Source organism: Balaenoptera ricei, chromosome 15, assembly GCF_028023285.1.
Source record: "Balaenoptera ricei isolate mBalRic1 chromosome 15, mBalRic1.hap2, whole genome shotgun sequence".
In the NCBI taxonomy this organism is placed as follows: Eukaryota; Metazoa; Chordata; class Mammalia; order Artiodactyla; family Balaenopteridae; genus Balaenoptera; species Balaenoptera ricei.
This window is the reverse complement of record NC_082653.1, coordinates 22,042,544-22,058,007: the sequence shown is the minus strand read 5'-3', so window position 1 is coordinate 22,058,007 and position 15,464 is coordinate 22,042,544. Positions and strand designations below refer to the sequence as shown.

Genomic DNA, 15,464 nt, shown 5'->3' with positions numbered 1-15,464 from the left:
TCTCCCCAGTAAATAGCCGCAGTGCAATCTGGAAGGCCCTGGATTTATGAGCATTGACTGTTCTGTTGGAGGCTAACAGATACTTGCACCAGGGAATTTACATGGTTGGGTGGTTATTTTAAAGTATGGGGAGGGTGCTAAGAGGGGGACGAGGAGGTGGTGTGTGTGAAGGACGAGGACCTGGGCTGATTGGCTGGCTAATTTGGTTGTCTTGTCACAAGTTAACATCTGTCCCATGGTTTGATTTTTTTTCATCATGATTAGTAGAACGGCATAGGTTTCTGCAGGATCTTTTGCATTCCTTACCCTCCTAGGTAAAAGTTAGGGAGTTCCTGTCTATCACTTCTCAAATTGACTTGACTTAGTCTGTACCAACTTGGAGTGGCTAAAGGTGAAGGTGATGCCTTCAGTGGTCACCTCCAGTGATATCTTCTCTGATGAAAGCAGCTCTCCAGAGACAGCAGAAGTCTGGCAGGGGAAGAACTATGGACTAGAGATGTGAGAACATGTAGAGAGTTCAGTTCACCTCAAACTGGAAACTGACCAAACACCAGCTGTGAAGCCTACTGCTGATCTTTTTTCTTTCCTCAATGGAAATTCAGCAAAATGAGGCCATGGGAGAGGGAATGGGTGGTATTGGAGATCGAGGAGATAAAATTTTGGAGACAGTCACTATTCATTGAAAACCTGCCACATTCCTAGTGCTGCTGCATTATATGCTATCTTAGTTGGGCCTTACCCATGAAGTAGATGGTGGTATCCTTGTTTTTTAAGATAAGGAAATCAGCTAAGAAAGGAACGAAGCTGTGGTTCTACAGCTAAATAGCTGTGTGACTTTAGACCCTTTGCTTAACTTTTCTCAACTGCATTTTCCTTCCTGCTCTGTAAGATGCAGAAACTAGACTAGTGAATTAGAAGCTCTGATATCTGTACCTTAAGATCCTGAGGCACAGGCCCTAGTTGTCAAGGCTTTGTCCTATAATCCAGGAAACTCCTCGAGGACTGTGGGTGGCTGACCTGCTGGGTTGTATTGAGAGGCTTGTTGCTACATTTTGAGCATGCTTGAAGAAAGTGAAGGAAAACAGCCCTTAGCAGGCTCTTGCTCTGTGTGCGTGGCGCTGAGAAGAGAAATGACAGATTCAGTGAGCAGCTGTTTTCCTTCTGAAAAATGTGCCTGGTGGCGTGCTGGTAACAGTACATTTGCTTTAGAGTACCCACATTAGGAATTTGATAACATTATATTAGTGAGGGCAGTGGATTGGGAAGACAGCTCCTGGAAGGCATGTTTGGACTGTAATGGCTGGTGAGGATGAGCTCTGCATCCTGAATACACTGGCACCCAAAGAGTGACCCCCAAGGAGAAAACACAGCCTTGGCCCTTCTCCCACCCCTGCTACTGCTCCTGCTCCTGGCCATGAATGGTAGGGTGAGAATGGAGGCAGGGCAAAGCAGGGGCACCTTGTGCAAGATTTCTTTGTCCTGTCTTCTGGGTTGCTCTCCATGTGCTGACCTTTCTGAAGGAAGTGGACCAGGTTTGTGTGGTAAGCTAGAGCACGGTAGCTCAGACCATCAGGAGTATTTGCAGACATGCCCAGCCCCAGGTTTCTACCATGCTCTTGCCTCCATCTGTAACAATTTTCTCTGACCTGTCTGCTTGCCTGCCTTATAGTCATCCTTCAAGTCCTTAGTTTTGATGTCACTTTCTCAGGGAAACATAACATGAGCTCCTAGGCTTGAATAGAACCTCCTATTAAGTGGACTCTTGGACCCAGGACTTTGACTTCTAGCCCTGAAGATTATGGAACCGATAGCCTTGTCACCTCTGCGTCCCAGGACCTAGTCCCGTGCTTGGCATGTGGCGGATACACAGTGTATATTTATTGACTGCATGAATGGATAACTGCTTCCCTAAAAGACTGCTCATTAAAGACAGACATGGATTTGGGGCTCTCCCCAGAACCTTGCAAGGTTGAGTCAATACAGTTGACAGTTGTTGGTCATACACCTGGGGTGACCAGCTTGTTTGGAAGCAAAAACAAGTGGGTTCCTAGCCTTAAGCTTTTCTTTGTCTCATGGGCTTAGAAATTATGGCAGAACTCCTCCCCCCTCCTTTAGAGCTATGCCTTTAAGAGACATGTTATGGATGGAACTTCCTTATAGGTGAGGCCACCCTATGACAAGCTTCTTTTGGTAATCCAGCAACTCCTAATAAAGCACTATGGGCTGGGAATCAGCTTGCCTGTCCAGAACCTCTGGAGGGCTGCCCTGTAAGCTTCCCTTTCTTGTCAGATTCAGGGGCTTGTCACATATCAGGGTTAAGTTCATCCTGGTCCAGTCTCAGCCCCTGTCATCTCTTAGAATCTTCCCCAAACTCCTATTGTAGCAGTATAGACTGGTGTGGTACAGAAGGATCCACTGCTTGTCAACCACGTGATCTTGGGTTAATTCTTAAACTCTCTGAGCCTTACTTGAGCCTTACGTAAAATGCTAGATCTACCACATAGGGTGGTTGTGAGGGTGAGGTGAGGTGACAGATATTAACTTAGCACAGACGCTAGAATGGAGTAGGCACTTCAGGAAGTGTAAGTTCTCTCCTCTACTAAATCTGTCTCCATTTCTGCCCACCCTGACCTTAGTCACACATACCCATTCTTCTAAGAGGTCACTGGGAAGCCAGGCAAAGAGACTGCCTACACCTTGGGTGTGGGAGGATTGGGAGAGTGTGGGTTTTATTGGCCTGCAGTCTAATTGCTGTATGATTGCTGCATGAGAATGGGCAAACTCATTCTTGACGGGAATGTCAGGAGTCATGATATGCTAAATAGTGGGGCGGCATAAAAACAACGTGTTCCTAAAGCCAACAAAAGAGCTTTGAGAGAGGACAGTCTCTAGATTAAGCTGACTCTAGAGAGGAGGGAAGAAGCAGAAACCACCCTTATAACCTAGAATTGTGGGTAATGTAGTTCTTCTTTTGTGAGTTGGGATGGAGAAGGAAAAGAATTACCGTACTTGAAATCCATTCAGTTTTGCATAATAAAACCTTCTGAAATAGATCAGGGGAGGCACTTAGCTTGGGGGGTGGGTTGGAAGGAAAAAATTTGCCCTTGGGTGCAATAGCATGATTGGCTGCCTCCTTGGTTTTATAAAGAATAGCACAGTATATATTGTCTCCTTGGCATTAACTGCTTCAGAGTATGAGGGAGGAGGAAAAGAGCTGGGATCCAGAAATGGCATTTGACCTTTACTTCTTGTCTCTTTTAAAAATTCTTATTAAACTAGGTCCAGTTTTCCTTGTATTGCTTCATTAGGTAGGTGAATTACTGAGTTTATAGCAGTTCTAGTTAATTGCACTGTTTCAACATGGTTCCCCTAGAGGCTATTATGAGCTTTACGGGGGTGAGCTACCAAGCAGTGTGTAGCTGCGTGTGTGTGTGCGTGCTAGACACATGCACACATTTTACCTCATCAACAATGACAGCAGTTGATAACAGGTCACTGCTTAAAGAATACTTTTCTGTCATCTGCAGAGAATTGTAGGTGATTCTTGTGGACTCCTCAAGTCAGGAGGCATACAGTTGCCTGGTGCTTCTTGGACTCCTGCAGTGGGGAATTGCAGACCAGAGCTCCCACCACCTACCAGGCTTAGGAGAGGGAAATAGCAAAACCTTTCCTGCAGTCAGAAAAGAAGGGAGTTTAGCCAACATAGGCAAAAAAGAAATATTTTTAATGTGTCCATGGTGGGCTGTGGTAATGACAGGGCATCGTTTGGGGCCAACTTTTACTGGGGCTCCTACTATGTTCAAATTTTAACAGACCTAACATGTGACAGGAATAAAACTGAATGCCTGTCCCAGGGGGAGCTGCTCTTTCCCAGTGTCCCGAATCTCCAGATCCTTTGCCTCAGCCTGTCCCTCAAGCATTCATTTTTGTCTGGATTGGCGGTGTCTTCCCCCAGTTCTTTTTTTTTTTTTTTTTACTCCCCATACTCTCTTTGATCTCATCTACTACCTGTAGCTTTAACCTCTATCTCTTTGCCACTGATTCCCAACTCTTCAGCCTTGTCTCTCTCACAAGCTCTAATCAGCACAACTAATTAACCAGAAGACAACTGCACCAGATACTCAAATTCAGCTCATTCAAAACCTTACTCATTCCTTCATCACCCAAGTCTCTTCTGCTTTTCCTGTCCTGGTAAATGGCACCCAAGGCAGAAATCAACACACCATGCTTAACTCTAATATTCCCCACATGCACGGGACAAGACTTGGGTTGGTGTCTTGGTCCTGCCATTTACTAGCTCTACGACTTTGGAAAAGTAGCTTAACCTCCCTGAGCCTGTATTTCCTCAATTGTAAATTTGGGATAATATTGGAATCTATCTCATAAGGCTGCTATGCGAGGATTAAATGAAATAATACAGATCAAATGATTAGCATAGTGCCTGCTTCATTAATATTAGTGGCTGGGATGCGGAGAGGTTTCCCATTTGTGTTCCTCTTCCTTCTACTTTATTGGTAGTTTTAGAAGCACCCACAGAAAAAAATCCTTTTTCTCCCTGGATCTGCCATTCATAGGGGTAGACCGTAAACATGCCAGTCTTATGTGGAATGTAAGACAAAAACCTCTCCCATAGAGGACGTACTAGGGAGCCCCAGGTCCCCACTTCTCCACATCATGTAAACAGAAATTCAAAGATTTCGCCCCCTCCTTTTGTATTCCCCAAGCTTAAGAATCCCAAAGAGTTGGTTGTAGTGCTCAGAATAATGAACAAGTGAAGAGTAAATGGTATTTAATTTTAAGAGTAGCATTAAGCCATCTGCTACCAGGGACTTTATGTTAAACAAGGATGGAAATGTCTGGCTGTTGTTTTTTGTCACTATCTGAAAACAGTATAACTGAATAGTTCCTGGATCAATTTCTTTTCTCTCCCTCCAGCTGTTTGTCTCATTCCTGACCTCAGATGACAAAATATAAGGATGCTGAAATAAGCAGTGTGTTTGGACTTAGGGTTCCTCTCATCAGGCTTGAGGGGATGATTTTGAGTGTTACACATCTGGTTTGCTAACTGGTTCCAGTCATATAAGGATTAACCCACGGGCCTTTCCCAAGTAGAGCACAGCGTAGTTGTTTGCCACTGAGGAAGACGGTGAAACAAAGGATGTATTTACCATCCTGGAAAACTGCTCTTCTCTTTTGTGGGAGGAGGTTAGTGGCCAACTCACATTTTATTGAGCATCTACGAGTATACTGAGGGCTTTACAGGTGTATATACTTTATGAATTAGGCATTTCTATCGTCTTTTTATAGATGAGTCTCAAAGAGTTTGTTAATTACCAAATACCTTCTAGCAAGTGAGTGACAAAAGCAGAATTTGAGCCTAGGTTTGCTTCTAAAGCTTCTTCTAACACCAAGGTGGCTCCAGTGGTCTTCTGGTTGGTATCCAGAAGCAGCACAGTGTAGGGGGAGGAGGATTGTCTTTGTAGGAGACAAACCTGGCTTCAAATCCCAGCTCTACCCCCAAAATAGCTGGTGGCCTTAGACAAGTTATTCTTTCTGGACCTTGAATTCCTCTTCAATCAACAAGACAGATAAAACCTTTCTCAAATTGTTGTGTGAAGAATAATGATCATGAGCATCCTACATAGTCTCTAGCAAGTGGACATTTAATAAATGGTAAAATAGTTGCTGCATGTCAGCCTCCTTTCAAAAATAGTCATCCTTACCACTCTCAGTTTTCATGTTTACATGTAGGGAGCAAAAATCCTTGGCTTTCGTGGGTATGAAGCCCAGTTGTGCACCAGGACTGCATATGTGGAGAGGCTGGGTCATAATAGGAGCTACCAAGAGATGGGACAGCCAGTTTATCATGATGGCCTACTAATCTGGACCCTCAGTTACAATCCTGATTGTGCTGGTCCTGTCAAAATTCATCACGTCTTGAATGAGGCCCTATACCCTTCTATTTCGGTTTGATGCTCTTGCCGAGGGTCTGTTTCTATGGATAAGAGCCCTAAAGGTAGGTCAGTGAGGCTTCATTCATTCTTTCATTAAACAAACCACTAGCCCCTTCTTTGTGCCAGGCTTGGTGCTGTAGATGGAAGGTGAACAAGCTCACGGTGCAGCTAGGGAGACATGGAAACCTGTATTTATATTACAAGGTGAAGTGGTAGAAGAGAGCACGGAGCAGGGGCTCCTAATCTAACCTAGGTGGTGAGAGAACAGGTGGAGGTTAGAAACAGCTCCACCTTAGAAATGTGGCTCTTGAGCCAAACCTTAAGTCTGAGTTAGCCACGTGAAGGAATATCAAGTGAAAAAAGCAGCGTGTATAAAATAAAAGGTGGGAGGCACAGACTACAGTGAGCCTTAAACTAGCTGCCCTTCAGAATCATCCGGAAATTCGTTTAAAATGTAGCCTTCTGGGACATGTTCTCAGAGTTTCTGGTTCCACCAGTCTGCATAATGCTGGTGGATATGTAGTTTTATTAAGCTTGCCGTGAGTACCCTCTGAGACCAGTCTGGCACCGGCCCTTGGTAAAAAGAGCATGGGGCAGAAGATTAGATTAGTTAAGCAGAAGCCAGACCTTGAAGGACCCTGCGGAGCTGTTGTGAGGATTGACTGAGTTAATATATGTACAGTGCTTAGGGCAGTACCTGGCACATGGTAAGCATTCATTAATGTTAATAGGTATTGCTGTTCTTACAGTTATTTTATTGTGTTATAGTAAAAAAGGACTCCCCCAAATTTTTATAGGTCATAGGTAGAGTACTAATTTTAATTATTTTGACTATTTCAGCTAATTTAGCACAAACTCAATTTTGATATTGAAGGCCTGGGTGGAAAGGATGTAGGAGAAACATCTATCACCGTTTTTCTTTTGCGTTTTTCATTTTGCCAGGTAGAAACTTAGTTCTATAGTGGTAGCATTAGCTGAATTCTTATTTTGGATATAGAGTTTTCCACTGGTACATTTATTATTTTGTCAATATAACTCTGTTAATTTTCATTTATAATCTTGATTAAGTTTTATAGAAATAGTTTAGTGTGCAGTGTATCTCCTTTATAGAAGTAAAACAAATACCAGGAATGTTGAAGCAGCAGTCGAGAAATAGCCAAACCTTTTTAGGTTATTTCTTTAGCATTAGGTGGTGCCAAAATGAGGAAATAACTTAGGGGCTAGACAGTAATTAACTGGTTTATTAAACCTGGTTTATAATAACCTGGTTTATTAAAATTCAACACGTAATCTTTACTATAATATGCTTCCTAATGTTACCACTGGGAGCTTTTTTTGTTGAGTACTCTGATAGGCAAAAACCTATCAGTTGAAAGCATTCATTATATCATTTCACCTAATCCTCACAAGAACCCTGTGAGCCATGGATTATTACCTACATTTTACAGGTGAGAACACTGAGGCATAAAGAAGTTATCATTTTCCAAAGACACAGCTAGTACATGGCCTTACTAGGATTTTAAGCTAAGATTTTTCCATGGTTTCTGAAAATTAAATCATTTGCAGTACTCTTCTAATTCTTCTTCTTTTAATCATAAATCAGTGTTGCTTAGTAGTAGTGGGCCTAATTTAAACTGGTTGGTGTCTTTTCCTATTTGATTTCTTTTAAGTCATCAGTAGTCCTGCACCCAGTACTGCATAAACTCTCTCAATTCCAAACATTTTGCCCTGCCACACTTTGTTCATCTCTTCTTGGCTTCTGACTTTAGGGTGTATCTGTCCACTGATAGTCTCCTCTCTTCTCGGTGGCCTCTCAGGCCTGAAGCTCAGCACTGCTTCAGCCTTCAATTTCTGTTCCTAAACATTCCCATCTGCTTACTTTGCAGTTGCCTGCCTTTAAACACTTCACTCAGCACTCTGGCCTATTTTCTCCCTCTGTTGGCCCCCTTGAGAATGAGACATGAATCCATAGTTTTCGACCCTCACTGATGAGTATCACTTGAAGAGCTTTGACAGAATACACATGCCTGGGCCCCACCTCCAGGAAGTCTGAGCATCAGAACGCCAAACATCTGTATTTTTTAAAAGCTCCAGAGCCTGTTGCTCAGCTAGGGCTGAGACGCACTAGCCCGAATGCTCAGAGCATAAGCCTTGGAAAGCATACTTTTTACTTTCTCTCTGGGCCAGGAGAAGATTGTTGACATGGTGGGTCTTAGGGGAAGGGTTGTTAAAAATATCTTTATTGCTTTTTCTGAGTATGAATAATTAACCTAATGTAGAAAAGTCAAGCATTGTGGAAAAGAAGGGTGGGAAAGTTAAAATCACCCCCAATCTCACCACCCAGAGTTAATGACTAGAAACATCGTGGACACTATCCATTCAAACATCTGTGTTACGGGTGGGGGTTGGATATATGTGCATATAATTTTGTATAAATGGATCCATGGTGTATATGCTGTTTTTACTCAGTGTGTCTTGGGCATATTTGACAGGGGTGAGTCTTTTAATACAATTAGGAAACTGGACTGTATATTTTTAGAAGGCAGGATAGATTTCAGGTTAAATGATTAGGTTGTAGAGGTGATAGTAGTTGGGAAAGGTAAGCTGTGCTTGGATGGTGATGTTGGCTCTTCCAAGTATTGTTAATGTGCTGGGACTTCAGGATGGTAAGGAAAGGAGGTGCAGACTGAAGGCTAATACGTCTGAGTTCACTTGGTTATAGTATAAGGGAAGTGAAGATGCCTTTCAAATTTTTTTTTTAAATGTGTGAATATTTTAATGTGTTAGACATGTTGGCATCTAACAGTAGGTATAAGGTAGAAGGAGATAAACTGAAAATAAACCTGTATACATTTCACTGCTCATAAAGAATACAGTTACATGTGTGAGATATTTGTTAATGTCCACCTTCCTGGACTTTTGTGATACTGGATGTGATTTTTATACACAGCAGCTTGCAGGTTGCTGGTGAAATGCTCTGTGTATTTAATCATGTTGCAGTCTTACTTGTTTGTTTCTCTTATGGTAAGAAAATGTCTTTGGCTTGCTTTTATAGTCAGATTGATTTTGCTTATGGGTGTCCAGATGCTGATGAAATATAATAAGCATAAGAAGGAGGTTGAAAAGATGTTGACTATTCTTTTCTGGTAACCAAACAAAGGATCCCCAAACAAATTATTCTCAGGTAACAGGTTAAAGTGAAACAGCTCTTTTCTCTTTAAGATTCAGGTTTATTAAAGGATCTATGTGTTGAGCTAGGGAGGTCACCCTGGGGATGCTGTAACCATCATGGGGTGATTTTCTGCAGCTGAGCACCTCTGTTTGCGAGTAGTAGCTTTAAATCCCTTAAGTAGCCTATTAGAAAGGAGCCCTGGGCTGGGTTCAGAAGGTTTGGATTTGTGTTTCTACCCAGGCTCTGTGACTTCGGTAAGTCATTTACTCTCTGAACCTAGTTTCCCCACCCTTAAAGAGGGAGATACTAATATTTCACAGTGTGTGAGAATTGGGTAAGATGGTGTATGGGGAAGTGCTTTTATATACTATAAGATTATGCACATGTACAATATGGTTGTGGTATGTATTACATTCAGTGTTTTTCCCTTGTCTCTTCTACATTCCTTACATTTTTTTCCTTGTAACACTTTTCTTCCTTGTCTCTGGCTCCAAAGTAGAAAGAAAATGATGGTTAATTTGTTCCATATTTGCTGCAGGGTTACCATAAAATAAATTAAGCGTATCATTTTGATAATCACTAAAAATATGCCTACAACTTTCTTAAAAGTATTGATTACTAATAAGTCATGTCTCTGTTAAGTATGCCTGCTGGCTGGCAAACTCGTGGAATAACAGTGTTTGCTTGCCTCGTTAGCAGGCTGATTTTCCTGATGATGCCAGTCTGAGGTTACTGTTGACAATGATGGCTGTGGTGATGTCTCACATTTATTGAGTATTTGCTGTGTTCCAGTATATCCATGATGTCATTATCCCTAACATCAGCCCTTTGTGGAGTATCGTTAGCCTGGTTTATTACTGAGGAAACAGCCCCCAAGAAGTTAAGCACTTTCTCAAATCGTGCAGTTTAAATTAATGTCTGCTAGAACCTAAAGCCTATGTTCTTGATCCTATGCTTTAGTCTCTTAAAGAGACAACTGAAAACCAGAGTTCAATGACTTTTAATCATCACCAAAGCAACCTTTAGTTATTTCTAGAAATAAAACAGGAAAATTTATAATACTGGAAAGGCAGGGCAGTAAAGCTCTATTACCAAGTTTTTTTGTATTATGTAGGATGTGAATTTGGGGGTGGTGCATATTTGTAATTTGGGATGTGAACATTTTTTATAACATCAACCTAAATTTTTGAAATAATGAATCTTGTTATAAAGTGTTTTCTATATGTTTTATATTAAGTTAGATGTGTTTTTCTAAGCTGTAAGCTTGGCATAGTTCTTAATAGCAGTGTAGGGGGAAAAGCTTATAGAACATGCAGACTGGAGTTCAAATCCCAGCTTATACCAGTTGTGTAACTAAATTAGGTGTTCTGAGACTCAGTTTCCAACGTGAAGGTGAGGGTGGTTTCCGCATACCAACAAATAGTTCTCGAACACCAGCAGGCTGTCTTAGAATTCAATACAACTCTGACATTATAGACCTGGAGATAGGAGCATTTTCCACAGGTTGAGGGCTCAGTCCCACAACTGCCCCACTCCCACTCCTTTTGGACACCATTCGCAAGCCCAGGTTGTTATCAGTACTTCTGATCAATTAATTGGTTATAAACCAGAAGTTTCCAAGACCTGCTCCTTGGGTTCTGTGCAGCTCACAGAACTCAGAGAAACATTTTACTTACCAGTATATTATAAAAAGATATAACTCAGGAACAGCCAAATGTAAGATATGAATAGGGCAAGGCATGGGGATAGGGCGCGGAACCTCCGTGCCTCCCCTCTAGGCACGCCGGTCTCCCAGCACCTCGATAGCTCTCCACACCCCATCCTTTTGGGGTTTTTATGGAGCCTTCATTACATAGGCGTGATTGATTAAATCATTGGCCATTAGTGATTGATTCGATCTGTAGCCCCTCTCCCCTCCCAGGTCTGGGGTTGGGACTGAAAGTTGCAATCCTCCAATCACTCTAATCTCTTGGTTGATTCTCCTAGCAACATAACATTAACATAACAAGAGACACCGTTATAGCTTTCATCACTTAGAAAATTCCAAGGGTTTTAGGAGCTCTATGCCAGCAATGGGGACAAAGACCAAATATAATAGTTCTTATTATAAATCACAATATCACAGTAGCTTTAGGCACATTAATTAACTTCGTTGATCTCAGATATACTGCATCTACAACAGTGCTTCTCAGTGTTTATATTGCAGACAGATTACCTGGGGATCTTTTAAAAACACAGTCTGCTCCAGTAGGTCTAGGGTGAGGCCTGAAATTGTATGTTGATAACCAGCTCCCAGGTGGTGCCGCTGCTGCTGGTCCTCTGACCACACTTTGAGTAGCAGGGATCTATAAAACTGACAGGGACAGGGTAAAGGGACAAAGGAGGTGATTAAATAGTTAATCCCACTAGGGGACTGTAAATAGAGAAAAAGTATGGGAGACCCCTTGATCACTCAAGAAAGCAGGTTTGCTTACCCACAAAACCAAGCAGGCTTGCTTAGCAACAAAACCGTGCAACAGAAACATGAGACATGCCCCAAAACAATAAAACAATGGTAGAATGAGACCCACATCCTGCCCAGTGAGCTCAGTAAGTTATCTGTCTCTCAGATTCATTGTGGCATATAGTAGGTGCTTAACAAATGTTAGCCCTCTTCCCTTCTCCTTCCAACATGGCCTTTATTTAAGAAGTACTTCTGGAAATGTGTATTCCCAGCGTGTCTTATCTCTGTCAAAGTTCCAGGCTACAGAAGACATTTTGCAAGTAATAAATTTAGGATTAAGCTTTAAAATGAGAGGTGCCCACATCTGAGCATAGCTTGATGACTTAGGAGGTCATCTTGAGGTGTTGGCCCAGAACTAGGAGTCATTTAGGAAGTCTGTGAAAACCTTTGTAAGGTGGCCTTTCAAAGGAATCCTCGACTGACCTCTTCCATGAGTTCATTCACTCTAAAGTTTTCTTCAGCCATTATTTGTTGAATACCTAATGGTGCCAGAAAGGAAGAGTGCCTTTCTGATTATTACTGTGCTTATTCGTGTCATGCTGGAGAATAAAATCTCTGTTTTCCAATCCCTGTGCCAACATGTGTCCTACTATCTTACACACAGTCTCCAGGAGCTACCAGGGTGAGGTCAGAGGCTTCCCAGGAGCAGGAAGACTTCCTGTAGTCCTCATGGGGCTGTCTCACTGAGCAGGGAAAAGCACGAAGCCAGGCTGAGGGGAGTTCTGCGATACCACTGCCAGCGGGGACACACTGCTGCTAATCTGCAGCCGTGCCCAACATCTGCCAAGTCTGCTTATCATTCCCCTTTACCAAATATTTATGATGATGCAGGCTGGGGAATTCTTTCCTTGGGAATGCATCTTGGGTTCCATAGTGGTAAACAAGTAGGATTTGTTTCACAGAAATTACTTCGAAGTCAGTTTTTTCCAGAAACCATCTGCTTTGTATAAAGCAAAGGGACATTGGCATTCAATTTATAGCTATGTTCAAAATGGGCTCCCTGCTTATTTTTTACAGCTCAGTTTTCTAAGAAGTACCCCAGAAATGTGGGTGCTAGTAAATTTAGTTTACCACTAAAAAGGCAAATTTGGGGCAGTGGAGAGAAAACTGGTCAGATCAGTCTCTGGGTCTTAACTAGCTCTGAGAACTTGGATAAAACATATAACCTCTCTGGGTCTTACTTTTTCTCATCTGTAAAATGGGGAGAATAATTCACTCCAAGTGTGGTCATGAACATAAAGTGAGAAAGAGTATGTGAAACACCTAGCACAGTAACCTGGCATGTAACACTAATAAATGTTTTTTTTCCTCTTAAGAAAGACCCATTGGGGAGTTCCCTGGTGGCCTAGTGGTTAGGACTTCGGGTTTCACTGCCATGGCCCGGGTTCAGTCCCTGGTTGGGGAACTGAGATCCCACAAGCTGAACAGGCAAAAAAGAAAAAAAAGAAGAAAGAGAGAGAAAGGAAGGAAGGGAGGGAAGGAAGGAAGAAAGGAAGGAAGGAAGGAAGGGAGGGAAGAAGGGAGGAAGATCCGTCGGGAAAGGCACGTAAATCTCTCAGAACCTTAGTTCTTTATTTGTACAACTGTAAAATGGTTGCACTGAGTATATGGAAAAATTAGCTTGTGAGAAAATGATGATGGCAAAGTACTCCATATATCTGCCAATTGTTGATTATATCTTGTTCGTAAAACAGAATATGGACTCTGTCTTCCCAAATGCCGTGTGTTTTTTAGGATTAGCCAGGTGCCTTTATCTCCCCCCTATTATGAGTCTAATACCTGTTAGAATATGATCCTGAAGCAACTTCGCGGAGATGACTGCATGTTTTCCCGGTAGTTTTTGTGTGTGCAAGATTGTAGAATGGTTTAGTTCGTTAGTCTCACAATGGAAATGAAAGAACTGTGTTAGTGCAGCACTGAAATTCCTTCTGTACTTTCACTGCTGTATTACTGGCTGATGGAAAAAGGGTTAAGAAGTCAGACTTCAAGGAAATGAACATAAGGCCGCCTTGGGTCTGCGAGCAGGTTTTTCTGGTTTCTGTGGAAGTCTGGAGGAAGAGTGTGTGGAGCCCAACAGTTGGTGAGGCTGCAGCAGCTTAAAAGAGGACTTTACTGCTAATGTGGGAAGAATAGGAGGAGGAGCGGTGGCTGTTAGAAGAGTGCAAAGGCAGGACTGGTGAATAAGATGAAAGTCGTGCAGAGGTAGGTTTAGATCATTCCCTGAAGGCCCTGGAAACAGGTTTTTCTTTCTTTCTTTTTTTTTCCCCCTAAACTGAATTTCTGATCTAAAGCAGGCGTCCAGGGATGGCTTTCAGAGGAGTGTGAGAATACCTCCCTTGCTTTGGGGCTGTGATGATCAGCTCTCCTGAGCCAAGGCAGGTTGATACTTGGAAAGTGGGAAATTGGAATAGCGAAGAAATCACTGAGGAAGGGGAGAATGTGGGAGAATTCTGGCACTTAGGTTTAACCTCGAGTATATCCGAATCCATGTTATGACAGGGTTCTGCTGTGCTTTCCTAACCTTTTAGGCTTATTTGAGAATACAGTAAGCTAACCATTGAAAAGGACTCTTTAAAAAAAAAAAATCACATTACAAATACTCATAGTGATTGTCTCATTTTAGGATCTAAAGATTTTTTAATGTTTTTTGTAGGGCGTGGGTGGGGAGAGGAGTGGTAACTGTATAATTTACCTTTTTAAACCTGAAAGAGCTTTTAGGCCCCACAGAGTCAGTTTAATTTAGATGAAATACTCCTAAGTGATGTGCTAAAGGAAAGTAAACTCTAACCAGCCACAGCTGACATTCAGATGGCTTCATCAAGGGGGCTCCCTAAGGGACTCAGGCCGGTGAGTCAGAAGCCACGCGTCTGGGCCGTCTCTTACCAGTTCTTCAAAATACTGCTGGGTGTGAGTGCTGCTTATGTGAGTATTGGTGGGAATGCAGAGAGAAAACAAAGGTGCTGAAACTCCAGGCATGCATTTCTGCCATTACAAGGATGAGGGTTAATTTTTTTAATTAAAAAAAAAAAAAAAAAGTTGTATCAGTCCTTCCAACCAGGTTCTCCAGAATATAATGGAAAAGTGTCCTGAGGAGATCCTTCAAGACAGATGAAAAGAGGGGAATGTACCTTTCACCAGCAGTTACTCCTGGTTCTAGGATTTTCCCCACTGGGATGTGTGGCTGGTTCCAAAAATGAGTGAGACTGCACACTCAGCTTTCTTGGGGTAAATATCTGACTCTCAGGATGCAGTCTGTCTTTGGACTTCCTGGAAAAGAACTTACTGAATTAGTATATCAGTTAGGAATTGCAGTTGGGTTGGTTGCTAGTAACAGAGACTCGAAATCACAGTGGTTTAAACAAAATAGAACACGTCGAGGTTTATTTCTCTCTCATGTAAAGTCAGCCCAGAGGTCAGCAGGACTGGACTGGCACTTTCACAGTGTCAGCCCGAGCCCAGCTTCCTTCTGTCATTCTCTTCCTTATCACAGGGCCAGGGATGTTTGCTTGCTTGTTAAGGCGCCCCAGGCACCTATAAAGTGCCTGGCTTCCGTTTTCAGGATTGCCTCATGGTCTTAGATGGTTCCTAGAATTTTAGTTACTATGTCTACATTCCAAAGCACTGAAGAGCAAAAGGGGAAGGGAGCAGGGCAGAAGGGGTCATGGCCGTTCCTGGAAGTCCCAAATACCAATTCATCTTAAGTCTTGACCCAAAGTTAGTCACACAGTCAGACCTAGCTATAAGGGAAGTGGTGGTTTGTTTGTTGTTTGTTTTTTTAAGCTGGGCATATTACCAAGTAAATACAGGTTCTATTAGTAAGAAATAAGAGGAGAAA

At 42.4% G+C, this 15,464-nt stretch overlaps 1 protein-coding gene across 2 annotated transcripts in view; it reads left to right on the top strand.

The window, feature by feature from the left end:
* Positions 1-15,464, top strand: part of CTNNBL1 (catenin beta like 1) — a 163,603-nt gene that overhangs the window by 108,169 nt on the left and 39,970 nt on the right. The gene's annotated exons all lie outside the window — the stretch shown is intronic.